We start from the raw sequence: 14,710 nt of genomic DNA, 5'->3' as shown, positions 1-14,710 counted from the left end.
ATATGGGAAACAGCACTCTTCACAATAGCTAGAAATAACTATAACCCAGTAAGTGAAAGACCTGTATAACAAGAAGAAAGAAATTGAGGAAGATATTAAAAGATGGAAAGATTTCCCCATGTTCTTTGATCCTTAGTTATAACATAGTGAAAATGACCATCTTACCAAAAGCAATCTACACCGTCAATGCAATCCTCATCCAATTTTCAATACAATTCTTTACAGATCTTGAAATAAGGATTCTCACCTTCATATGGAAAAACAGCAAGCCTAGAATTACTAAAATGATCTTGAAAAATAAAAGAACTTCTGGAGATATCACTCTCCCTTACTTCAAGCTGTATGACAGAACAAGAGTCTGTCGTAAAATAAAAAACTACATAGAGGAGAGCAATAAAATCAATATAATACCTGTACAGATACATACAGGTTGATCAACGGAATCAAATAGAGACCCAGAAATACACACACACACACACACACACACACACACACACACACACACACACACACACTCCTATGGATACTTGATTTTTGACAAAGAAGTCAAAACCATACAATGGAAAAGGGAGAGCATGTTTCAAAAATGGTGCTGGTTTAACTGGATCTCTGCATATAGGGGAATGCAAATAGTTACATATTTATCACACTATGCAAAAATCAATTTCATATGGATCAAAGACTTCAATGTAAAATCAGATAACACTAAATTTAATCAGAAAGAAAGTGGGGGATAGTCTTGAACTCATTGGTACAGAAGACAACTTCTTGAACAGAACTCCGATGGTCCAGAAAATTGGAAATAGATCTAACTAAAGACCCAGCTATACCACTCTTGGGCATATACTGAAAAGATGCTCTAACAGTTCACAAAGACATGTGTTCAACTTTGTTATTCATAACAGCTTTATTCATAATAGTCAGAAGCTGGAAATCATTTAGATGTCCCTTAATTGAAGAATGAATAAATAAAATATGGTACATCTACACAATGGAATATTCTTCAGTTATTAAAGAAGAAGACTTCATAAATTTCACAGGCAAATAGATGGAACCTGAGAAAACCATCCTGAATGTAGTAACCTAGTCCGAAAGGATGTGGATAGAAGGTACTCACTTATAAGTGGACAGTAGCCATAAAACACCATGATGTATTCCACAGTACCAAAGAAGCTTAATAAAGAAGGCCCAAGTGAGGAAGCTTGGATCTCACTGTGAAGGGGGAATAATATAGTTAGTTACAGAAGGCTGATCGAGGGAGGGAATTGGGTAGGAAAGGGGATAGTGAGGGAAATGTGATATTCAGGATCAGGTTGGGGGAAGGACAGGAGAGGTAGCTATCTGTCCATGAAAATGCAACTGACAGGGGTGAGGATGTAGGGGCCTTATCCAGGCCTAGACAGAGACCTGGGATAAGACCAGGAATCAATGTGGCTGTTCTTAGCTGTGACTTACTACACTGGAAATATGGATTCTGTACATCTGCCTCCTGTAGTCATGCAGGAACCCCAATGGAGAGATAGACACCAAACCATCCAGAAAATGTTTAGGCCAAAATTTATCCTGTCTACAAGTAATGCAGGCCTGTGGTACTGAGCAGAGACTGAGGAAATAGCCCAACAATTACTAGTCCAAATTGAGACCCATCACATGGGCAAGCACCAGTTCCTAACACTATTAATGATACTCTGTTGTGCTTGCAGACAGAAGCATGTTGATCTGAAGGGTTTCACCCGGCAGCTAACTCAGACACATTCAGACATCCACAGCCAAACAATGGAGCCTGGAGACTTATGGAAGAATAGGAGGAAGGATTATGAGTCCCGAAGAAGGATTATGGGTCCCAAAGAAGGATTATGGGTCCCGAGGGGGATAGGAACTCAAGTAGACCAACAGATTCAACTAACCTGAAGCCCTGGGGCTCTCAAAATCTGAACCCCCAACCATATCACGTACTCTGGCAGGGTCTAGGCCTCTCTCCCCATATGTAGCAGATGTGCAGCTTGACCTTCGTGTGGATCTCAAACACTGAAGCTAGGGCTATCCCAAAAGCTGTTGACTCGATGTGGGATATGTTCTACTAGCTCGGCTGCCTTGTCTGGCTTCAGTGAGAGAAGAAGCACCTAGTTTCACAGAGACTTGGAGTACGGTGCAGGAGGAATAAAAGGGAGACCCATTCAAAGAGAAGGGGATAGGAGATGGAGAAGGATTGAAGGATTGACTGGAAGAGGGTCAGTGAACAGCATGTAATGTGAATAAATAAATAAATAAATAAATAAATAAATAAATAAATAAATAAATAAATAAATAAATAAAAATAAATAAGAAGGCATGCTTCCCACGGCAGGTGCCTGGACATCATAGTATTCCGTACAATGTGGTAAATGTTCTTTAATGCAAAAGAGGTGATCATACCCAAGGGACAGAACTTTTTGGAGAATGAAACTCTTTTTACAATCCCAGCTCACACCTATACATTATATTCCTGGACTATAGCAGGGATTTCTTGGGCTAGAAAGGATGAAAGATATTTAATTCAATCTTTAGCCACTGATTTTAATGGTATACATAGCAGGTGAAACTCGATTCTCCTAATCTTGAGGTATTTTGTTTGGTCTCTCCTTTCATCTACAGTTAGCATAACGATCTTGTAAAACCCTATTACCTAAAGGTACAGAAAGACTTGTGATGTAGTCTACACCACTTTTTATATAGAAATCCCTGCCATTCTTTTTCTACTTCATGTGCAATACAGGACAGTATATATGTGTTTTTGTTGGGTGAGAGTGAATATATGTGTTTTCCACATCAAATATCACACAAAGGGACTCAAAAGCTGCAGAAAGCTACATTAGTGTTGTTGTGAACTAAATCATTTCAAAATAGACATTAACTAGATCTTTACTTTCTCTTTATCCTTGTATTTCTTTTACATGGAGACAAATAGTACCTTGAATTACCTGAAAAGTGTGGAATCGAATATCAGAAAATACATGCTTTGTTTGAATGATTATGTGCAACGGTGTTATGACAGGTGTTGAATATACAATGAATAGCAAGAAGGTGATTTTCCAAACAGCGGCACACAAAGGACCTTCATAGATCATTCACAATTTTTACTTTTTGAATAAAGATTCACCATATCTTACTTTTTCTGTCCATGGGTGGGAAAATGCAACCTGTCATTAAATATGCTTTTGGTTTTCTTTCTGCTTCCAACAAATGTAAGAGAAGTGACAGGAGCAAATTAGTCAAATGTACAATGTTAGTTGGCATGCAATGAAAATGTACAACTCTGCTTTGCCTAATAGTGGGTTAACATTACCTAATTTAATATTGCAGTTTTGTTTGGAGTTTGAAGTGATAGAATATGTTCTGTTAATTTGTTTATTTGCGGATAATGCATATAACCTTTGAATAATTATTATATGACAACAGCATAACTATGAGAACACATTCATGAGATCTAGAAGTACCATCACATCTAACTATGTGTTCCTTTTGACCACTTTTCATTTTCTCCCAAAAGTGGTTATAAATCCCTTCAAATTAGTCTTCATTTTTAAATTTTTCAATACAGTTATAACATATCCTATAAGATAAAACACAGGGAGTCTTGCTTTCTAACTGGCTGGCCCTCTCATTGGTCACCTTTCTTTACCCATTCTCAATTCTATTGAGTCTCTGACAACAATTATTCTACCATCTGACTTTTCTAGTCTCCACATATGTGAATATACATTTATCTTCATAGGTCTTATATATAATTTAGCATGGTGTCGGTGAGGTTAATTCATGTTATCATAAACGATGGAATTTCAGTTTTTAGCCAGATAGCATAGGAATCGTGCTGAGTAAAAGAAGATGTGCCAGAGAAAGTGACCTGCTTTGTAATTTGAGATAAAAATACCTTTTTGGTTACGTTCATCAATAGTAATTAATATAGTTTGTTTTTCATTTTCATAATTGATTTACCTCCATTGCTTCTAATTATTCTTTCTGAAAGTTTATGGACTAAACGTTTAATTTCATTTCATTTCATTTTTAATTAGTTAATTCATTACTTAATTCTTCTGCAGTATTTCTAAATTGAGACTATCTAACAATGATTACAACCCACTGCTACCGATAATTCCCTCTCTGATGACTGCAGTACTCTTTCCCACTATTTATAAAAAAAATATAATTTGACATATTTATCTAAGTAGATTTAGCTAGCATTTGCAAATATAATTAGCACAGGACATAATTAAATAAACGATGTCCTTTCAGAAAATGATTTGTTTCTAAAATGGAAACCTTGATAGCATGTAATTAGAAGTACAGCAGCATGTTACATGGGCTTGCAAACTTCAATGATGTAATGCTTTTTCAATATGTTTTATCATGTGGTTTTCAATCCTCACTTCATCCTGGCATACTACACAGACATCTGACATGGCCTAATATTTCAATTTACTTTATATGATTTGGGGGCAAGCCTATTGCATTTTTTTAAAGATTTATTTATTCATTACATATGAGTACACTGTAGCTGTCTTCGGACACACAAGAAGAGGGCATCAGGTCTCATTACAGATGGTTGTGAGCCACCATGTGGTTGCTAGGATTTGAACTCAGGACCCTGGAAAAGCAGTCAGTGCTCTTAACCACTGAGCCACCTCTCTAGCCCCTATTGTATTTTTTATTGAACATTTTTATTTACATTTCAAGTGTTATTCCCTTTCCTTGTTTCCGGTCCATAAACCCCTTATCTCATCTCCCTCCCCTTTTTTCTATCAGGGTATTCCCCCTCCCCACCTTCTCTCTTCCTTGCCCTGACATTCCCCTACACTGGGTTATCCAGCCTTGGCAGAACCAAGGGCTTCTCCTCCCATTTGGTGACAAACGAGGCCATCATCTGCTACATATGCAGCTAAAACCATGGGGCTGTTCGTGTGTACTCTTTGGGTAGTGGTTTAGTTCCTGGGAACTCTGGTTGGTTGGTATAGTTTTTCTTATGGGGTTGCAATCCCCTTCAGCTCCTTCAATCCTTTCTCTAACTCCTCCAGTGGCTACCCTGTTCTCAGTTCAATGGTTTACTGCTAGCATTCGCCTCTCTATTTGTCATGCTCTGGCTAAGTCTCTCAGGAGACAGGTATATCAGGCTCCTGTCAGCATGCACTTCTTTGCTTCATCAATATGAGTCTAGATTTGATGGCTGTATATGTATGGGCTGGATTCCCAGGTGAGCAGGCTCTAAATGGCCATTCCTTCAGTCTCTGCACCAAACGTTGTCTCCCTATCTCCTCCTATGAATAATTTTGTTCCTCCTTGTAAGAGGGATTGAAGCATGTGCACTTTGGTAATCCTTCTTGAGCTTCATGTGGTCCGTCAATTGTATCTTTGATAATTTTAGCTTTTGTGCTAATATCCACTTACTAGTGAGTGCATACCTTGTGTGCTTTTTTGTGATTGGGTTACCTTACTCAGGATGATATTTTAAAGCTTCTCATATGACATAAAATTGCAGCCAGAGTTAAGATCAACTGGTTTACTAAATTCAGGTATCTAATTATCCATATTAATTTAGGACAGCCGATGAATGGTATCTATCCTGACAGTATTGAATGGATGCCAAGAAAGGAGGAACCATTTTTCTTCAGGAACTAACCCCATGGTAAGTTATCCAATCATAAGCAGAAAGCAATAACCAGTTACACATATGTTCATGCAGCAGAATTAAATAAATTCATCAGTCTCTGTGTGTATATATGTAAAAATAATAATTAAAAAGTCATGAATTAGAGAAGGACTTGGTCAGGATACAAGAGGAGTTAGGAGGGAGGTGGAAGGGAGAAATGATATAGATATAGTACTCATTTATTCAATTTTCAAAATGTTATAAAAATTTTAAAACAATTACAGAAAAAACACAGAGGTTGTTTAAAAAACTGTAGACTCTGAAGTTAAAAAAGATGTCCTCAGAAGACTGAACATGCTGTTTCTATAGCTTTGGTAATATTGTTTAAATTTTCAAAATATTTAAAAGAACATCAGGTTTCAAATGCAATACTAACCTGTAGCAGGATCCGCAGGCTGCCTGTGTAAATGACAGATGCACAGCCTTAAAAATCATCTCCTGCAGGAATACCTAATTGATGACTGCCTGAGAGACCAAGGATTGCTGGTACAAACTGTGCCAGCCAACCAGGAGCTGCTGTTTAGAAGAAATGCTTCCTTGGGACCACAGGGCTCAGACAAGGGTATTAAAGGAGCTTGCAGTAGTGCTCAGAGGAACTTGCTGCTCACCTGCTTCTGGAGCCTGTGTCATTGGCTCTGTGCCACCTCACCTCCAACTGCCAAGGGCAGGTAGGGTCAGTCAGTGAGTAGTTCAGGGCTCAGGCAACACCAACCCTACTATATTATGTTGATGATTAAATGAAATAGCATGCACTATACCTACAAGCTATTTGATATGTAATAATACATACAACACTATATTTGGGATATAAAACAGACTTTCTGGTGATGTGATATGCATCAATTCGTAGAGAGTTTGCTTATCATGAATGAAGCCCTGAGTTTCAAGCTCGACACTATATAAATAGTATATGGTTGCACACAACTGTCATCTTGGTTCTCTAGAGAGGTAAACATTGGAAGATCAGAAGGTCAACCATGTATACTAGGGTGTTAGGTCAACCTGAATAGTATAAATTCTTTTTTTCATTAAATCAAAACCAACCAAACAAAACACACTAAGGTCAAATACTTTAATAAATGATTTCTACTCTTAGTTTATAAAACAAACCAGAAAGCTTATATTAATGCATGGATTATACTCATTTGGAGAAAATGGGGATGCGCTCAGGAGAGGTTGCTCTTGGAAACGGGTTGAGGAGGATGTCTGACAATCGACTGTAACTGTACGTGGTTCTGCGTGTGCTTTATACATGTTCTGAGGAAGTGGGTGCAAAAGCACTCACAACATAGTCACAAGGTGGAAAGTGCCAGTGGGATATCAAAGGAAGGTGCAGGAATAAAGAGAGGTCATAAGCCAAACACAACCATCCATGCCCTAGGACAGGGCTATACACCTCTCTCATCCAAGTATCAACAGGCCTAACCTACTTTAGCTTCTGAGATCAAACAGATTGAACATGTTCACTGGAATGAATATGTTTACTTATACTTTGAGAATTTTGTACACATATATAATGAACTCATAAAGTATCATGTAATTATGAGTCAGCTTTATAATATCTGTGTGGTGGGTGCGAGGCAGGCTGTTGCTATATAGCTCATGTTAGGCCCAAGCACATGTTCCTTCCTCCTCATCCTCCCAAGTGCTGGTTTACAGATGTGCCCACCAATACCACTATATATTGGACTGTGATAACTACAGTAGTATATGATGAATGAATGCAATCCAAGTTGAAGGACATGGCTCGACCAAAACGAAAAGATTTTTAAAGCTACAATAATGTCTTCTAAATGAGTTGAGCTAAGTTCAGCATGAGTGGTCTCTTTCTATACAGAATGTAATTTCAGTTACATTCAGCTCCTAAGGGGAAAATGAGAGAAAGTCTAGACTAAGGACAAGTAAAATATTATGCATTTTCAGCATTTATCCAAAAGGACTTTCCCTGCTGGACCCAGCATACATGAGTCATACTTACAATATGAAATGTAATTTAATTATAAGAAACTGCATCTCAGTCAGATAGACCACTGGAGAGCTTTCCTACCTAGTGCCCATGCCAGGGGAAGGGAACAAGCGTAAAGACATCAGTTTGGATATACAGAGTCATGTAAATTCCTGGCATGCTGGAATATGCTTATACCATAGAGTTTCAGTCAGAAAGAAAAGGATCCTCAGAGATTAATGGACAAACTATCTACACAAAATTGTAAGTTCAAGGTTCACTGAGATATGTTGTCTATAAATATAAGGCAGAGAATGATAGGAAGAGATACAAGTCCAAGTCCATTGTTGTCCTGTACTTGTAATTGCTTGCTCCAGTACACACATGACACACATGCACACACATACACACACACACACACACACACACACGCACACGCACACACACAGCCAGGCACAGTCACACACATATACATATATATATATATAGATATAGATAGATAGATAGATAGATAGATAGATAGATAGATAGATAGATAGATACACACACAGGCACACACACAAACAGACACACAGGCACACACATGTACACATATCACATATGCACAATGTACATATACACATTAAAATTTTAGTTCTGTTAATGTAAGCAAAATCTCAGAAATAATATGCAAATGACTTAATTTTGATCTTACATTTATTTTCAAGTCCTTTTAAATACTGTATGCACAGGAGAATATTGTAATGTCAAAACAAGAAGGAAGATATAATTAAATGTGAAGTTTTCTTCATGATCCTGTAAGCATAAGTATATTATTTCTTTCTTAAACGTTGACTGGATTTGTGCTTGTCATATAAGTACTGTTTGCTCACAGGATGAATTCAATTTCTTTAACAGCTATACTCATCCTGGGACTTCTGATTGCTTTTTGCTTTTTAAGATGTGTTTTCAAGAATTCTAAAGAGTGGTAGAAGCCAAATATTTCTTGTGATGCTTATTGCTTAGGTCTTTAAAATTTTTAGTGATGCAACACTACATTTCTTTCTTTTTTTCCTCAAATATTTGTTGAGTTCATTATGTTATTGGTCTTTTCAAAGGATAAACTTTTAGTTTTGCTGTCTGGGCTGAGTTTTCTTTCTCATTTCAATTTCAATGATCCATCATATTTTTATTTTATTTTCTTCTGCATGTAATCCATATCGTTAACCTTTTATTATCCCAATTTACTTATTCAGAAATTGAATTCATTGATTCTTGTATGAAATTGTTGCTCAAACTATTAAAGTTATATAAAAGGCAAAAGTCATGTGAATATTACAATAATTCTTATTTTTTTAGCCTCCTGTATAATGTCAATCAAAATATTTTCGGTGAGATCTAGAGCATTTCTATTCCTTCTGTTTTATTTTCCATTTAGTCGGTAATATCTCATTAGTCGCTGGTAACCACTATTTAATCTTTCTTTAAAGATTTGTTTTATCTGGAATTTTCCTTCCAATTAATCTACATAACATTGAATTTTTAATCAAATCTGTTCACTTAGGATATATATCATTAAAATAGGTTCTTGCAGTAATGAATTTCATTTTATTTCTGAATGGCATTGCTGCAAATTGTCCTTTGTTTATCAATTCATTGAATAGATATTACATATTTTTTTAGTTTTTCTCAACTGTGTACAATGCTGCTATGAGTATTCAGGTGTAAGGTCCTATGGGACTATAGTTTGTATTACTTACACATAGATAGCTAAGTGCTTAATTACTGAATGACTCGCTTATACAGTAAGAGTGTTAAATTCTTTATAAAAGTTACAACTTCAAGTATTTTCTCTTTTTAAGGGAATATTTACTTTTAACTTTCTCCACAGGCTAACCAAAATGTGTGCTTGCCTACTACTTTTGGTGTATTTACTGAAATGGACAAATATTGACTTCCAAATGCAATTCTCATTGTAATAATGCAATCTAAAGTTTAATCATTTGGAACATTCTCCTCTGATTTTGTGTGTAACTGAAATTACAAACACTTTTTATGACCTACCCCTCTGGGACCTACAAATGTGACCTACAATACATAGGTGTTTAGGGAATATAATCAAGTTAAGAATGGTCAGAGTGAAAAAGAAGAGTCCTTAACAAAAATGGTGTCAGAGACATTTGCAACAGGAAACCACAAATATGGCGAGAAAAGGATTTTCCACAACCTAAAAATACCAAGGATGGACAGCATCCATATGACATTCCTAGGTAAAAAGAGGCAAGGCGGGGAACTACATATAGTATTCAGTAAGATGGTGGTCCTCTTGACACCTTGATTTTGGACTTAGTACTTGTAAAACAGTAAGTAGCAAATGTCTCCTGTTTAATCCATCTGATATCTGGAGCTGCGATTTAGTATCTATAAGAAACAGCTCTATATGTTGTCTCTTTAAGTTGGAATATTCACTCCCCTTATGAGTTCTGAGTGCACTTTGCAGAGTCTAATTTAGCATCTATGCGATTTATAAATATTTTCTTTTCATTTGTGATGCTTGTTTGTGTGTCCATGGTCCAGGTATCTGGAAGAGCAGGCAGTGTTTTGAACGACTGAGCCATGTCTCCAGTTTAAACATCACAGTTTAACTGTGGCTGTGCTCCCATGAGATTAGTAAATAAAACCTTTGATGGAATTTTGGAAAACACAGCATCAGAAACACAGTTTATTCTAACTGGGGAAATCAGTGAAGGAAATATTTAAATTAGAAATTCCACCTACAGCAGTAGTACTCTAGCGGTTCTCATATTCATGTGACAATCTCTGCCTTTGACAGATTCTATCTCATTTGCTTTTAACCCCCTTCATTGTCACAGAATCTCACAATTTCATACCTCCTCTACTTTGACCTGTAAATAATTCCAAATTCCGAAAGTCATCAATTCCACTGTAACAAGTGTAGCTGGGTTTGCTGCTGTTTGGTTTTAAGAATGCTAAGCTCTGGATTAAAAAGATAAAAAGAGAAAGAAAAAAATCCATGCTCTGCCTGGCTTTCCCTGCTGAATAAAAGGCCGGAAAATAAATGTTTGCACCTTTAATGACCTCCATTGTCCTGACTTCACAGAATCCCCAGAGGGCAGCTAATCCTTTGGAACAATACAGTACAGATGTTTCACAGGATAAGAAGGCTAATTCCAGACCAATCAGAGTCACTCCAAATGTCAGCAAACCAAAATAAAGTTAAAATGTGTGATAAACAGACAGAGCTCTGCAGTTTGATCTATGGCTTGCTGGGTCATTCTTCAGGAAGGTGTTCCCTTTCTGCTTTGCTTGGGCCAGGGTTTCTCCTCAGTGGAACCAGCATTGTGCACAATATTTCATATTAACAATGTTCAGGATCTACTGTCGTGTCTTTAAAATCACCACAATCTACCTAGTGAACGGATGTCTAATCTCCCTTCACTCTGTGGAAATTAGCACTGGGAAAGAGTTTAGAAATCAATATTTTATATATGCCTGATAAATACTGCATTTGTGTTCAATGATTTGAAGTTTGGATTGAAGCAAAGTCCTCAAGTTTCCACTGTGATATAATAAAATTCCAAGGTCTAAAGGAAGTAATGTTACACAATTTCCTGGAATCCTCCAGATTAATGTGTAAATCATTGTCATGTTTGTAGAAAAGGGCAATTTCAATACAAATATTAACTACAGGTCATAAAATCATACAAGTAGATATGGTAGTAAACTTGCTTGTTTCTCATACACACACATGTATATATATATATATGTATATATATATATATATACACACACACCATTTTACAATTTCCTGTGTCAAAAACATATAGTGTTTTATTGTAATGTTTTCTTGATCCTGAGAATATTCAGACATAATAAATATGTTTTAAGGGGGATGGAAGACAAGAAATAAAATTCTTTGCTCTTTTAATAAATGTTACACTTAATTATAATCCATAAATATAGTATAAATATAAAATAATCTAGACATTATATTATAACATGAGCAATATAAACTATGGAGAAATGTTTAAGGAAAAACCGAGTAAATGTAGAAGTGATAGAAACTGCAAAAATTATCTTCATTTTCAAGGAAAACTCATTTTTCTATTTCTGGGATTATGATAAATTTAAAGATTTTTCTATTAAGTTAAATAACAGTTATCGTATGACCATATAAGGAAGCCAACAGGTGTAGTCCTTTTATGAAATATTATTACATTTTCTTTGTGAATCTAGAGGCTTTGCTTTTATTCTGTTTTCATTTGTTTCTTATTTTTAGTATTGTGAGCCAGCTCCTGTCTAATTGTGAGTAATGGAGAAGCAGTCCAAAGATTTTGAGGGTTTAATCTAATGGGATTATTAAAATAAATTATGAAAAACAGCTTATTTTACTAATAGCACTGAGAAATTCATGTCTGAAACAATATTTCAATAAGTTTTCAAATTTAAAACAAAGCAAGTAATCATATATTGAAATTATTTAGACATAAAAAAGGAAGATTATGTACCATATAGTTTAATATTATTTCCCTGAAATCAGTCTTAAACTATTATAACAGCTGAGATTTTTATGTAATCCCAGACCTTCTTTCATATTTTCCTGGGCTTTTCATGTAATGTGTCTCTTTAGAAAAAAATTAAGCAACATGTATTTTAATGTTTGTTTGCTTTTTTTCTTTTCTTTTTCTCGTTATAATGGGTAACTGTTTGTGAAAGAAAAAAGAGAAAAATAAAATAATTCTTTGTTTATGTAGATAGTTTACCCTGTAACTTTGTAACAATAGTCTGTTGACAAGTTTAATCATTCGGGTATAAAATAGCTATTAAGCAAAACTAGTGCTATTTGAGTAAAGGATATATATATATATATATGTATATGTATATATATATACATATATATATATGAGTGTGTGTGTGTGTGTGTGTGTATCTGTGTGGGTCTGTGTCTGTGTCTGTGTATACAAAAACACACACACTTATATATATATACATATATACATATATACACATATATGTCTCTGTCTCTGTCTCTGTCTCTGTCTCTCTCTCTCTCACACACATACACACATACACACACATACACACACACACATGCACGCACATTCACAAAACTCAAAGAGAATCATAAAAATAAGCCTCATAGACACATCCCATGTTCTTCTCTCTCTAACTTTCTTGGTCTCCTTCCCAATGTCTGTTTTTCAACCACTGCATAAGAGCCTTAAGTCTCTCATTTTTATTAATCTACCAAAGTTTTTCCATTTAGAATTATTCAATGCTGATAAAGATAATTTGTTGTAATGTGGAAGTTAGAACAGAACAATAGAATATTAGAATTTTCTGGTAACTGACTAGTAAGTCAGTTCACTTATTTAGTAGAATGCAATTTGCATAGCATTTCCTCCTTAAATTCTCTTTGTTTGTTTGTTTTGTTATTGTTGTTTTCCAGAGTCTTATGTATCATAGGTTAGCCATGCATGACTTCAAATTTCTGCCATTCCTGACTCAAATTACTGAGTGTTGGAATTACCACAACCTCTCAATTTGTGAGGGTGAAGGAGATCGAGTCCAGAGTTTTGTGTGTGACAGACAGCCATGTACAGACTGAGAAACATCTCAAAAGACCAATGTTTATTTTAAAGGATGTTTTTGTTCTTCTTTTCACATTTTCTTACTTGCTCATTTGTTTCATCCCTTTTCATAAAGATCATTATTGTTACTAATATTATTGTTATCAATGAAACTCTGAATTCAACTTTCCCACTGGAACTATGGCTAGTTTAGTAACAGACTTTATTACTGCTTTTCTCCAACGAGAAAGCAAAACAGTGAGTAGAAATGAACACTAAAGAGATGGTTGTGTTTCGAGCTTGTTTTGCTGCGCGTTATTCATTCAGTCTGACTGCAAATCTCCTGCTGTGTGCCAGGACATACTTGCTCTCAGTATGTGCTTAGTCATCTTCCTGACAGCTGAAAACAAGCAGAAGAAACAAAGCCACAGACAGAGTTGCGAAATGTACCGTTAAGTGATGACATGGTCTTTGTACTTTGAAGATCACTTATGAAACATGGGTGAAGTTTTTAGGTGTCATGTGCATGCTGACTTAGCTGATTATGCTGTTCCCAGAAAAAAAAATTCCATACTATTGGTTAACAATAATAGCAACAGAAGAAATATTACCTAAGCCAAACATTTTGAAACTGTGGAACATTTGGAAGTGAGGAAACTACTTTCATGAATTAATAAACATTTGGATATGAAGATGAGAAAAACAATTTCATGTTTGGCATTTGCTTGTCTTATGCAAAGAACACAAAATAGAACATTCTGGAAAGGACATTTAAGAAACAAAGTATGAGAGCTTTATTAGATTAATACACTTTATTAAGAAATCTGTGATTCATTACCTTTAAAACCCCATTAATAAGGGTGTAGACAAACACTTTAAATACGATAAAGTTCATATGAATTATATTGAGACATTTTTGATTTCCTATTACATCAAATCTTTCCTACTCAAATGTTTTTTGTATTCTGTTGTGGAAAGCGTTTTCACAAATTTGGGGGATTAGGTTTCAATTTGAGCTTTTAAAGTGTTATAGTAAATAACAGTGATTGTTATTTCCTGTAACTTTTATGTTGGTGGTGTTAGTGTGTGTGTATATTAGTGTGTGTTTGTGTGTGCTTCCCTTTTGGTTGGAACTTTTCCTTCTGTTATTTTCTGTAGGACTGGTTTTGTGGATAGATATTGTTTGAGAAAAGTTTTCAATTAGCAATAATCGCGCCTCAGATAAACCTCATTGGCTACAATACTGCCACTGCGCAAAGCTTAGATATTGTTTGAATTGGAATTTGTCTTGAAATATCTTGTTTTCTTCATCTGTGGTGACTGAGAGTTTTGTTGGTTATAATAGTCTAGATTGGCATCCGTACTTTTTTAGAGGTTGCAAGGCATCTGTCCAGACACTTCTAGCTTTTAGAGTCTCTTTTGATAAGTTAGATGTAATTCTGATAGGTCTGCCTTTGTATATCGCTTGCCCTTTTAACCTTGCTGCTTTTAATATTTTCTTTGTTATATAGA

General features: G+C 35.5%; 1 pseudogene; it reads right to left on the bottom strand.

Moving 5' to 3' along the window:
- Positions 1 to 14,376: 14,376 nt before the first annotated feature.
- On the bottom strand, positions 14,377 to 14,459 carry LOC120093496 (U4 spliceosomal RNA; annotated as a pseudogene).
- Positions 14,460 to 14,710: the final 251 nt, after the last annotated feature.

Source organism: Rattus norvegicus, chromosome 6 (genome assembly GCF_021556685.1).
Source record: "Rattus norvegicus strain SHRSP/BbbUtx chromosome 6, alternate assembly SHRSP_T2T, whole genome shotgun sequence".
Taxonomy (NCBI): domain Eukaryota; kingdom Metazoa; phylum Chordata; class Mammalia; order Rodentia; family Muridae; genus Rattus; species Rattus norvegicus.
This window is presented reverse-complemented; position numbering and strand designations above follow the sequence as displayed.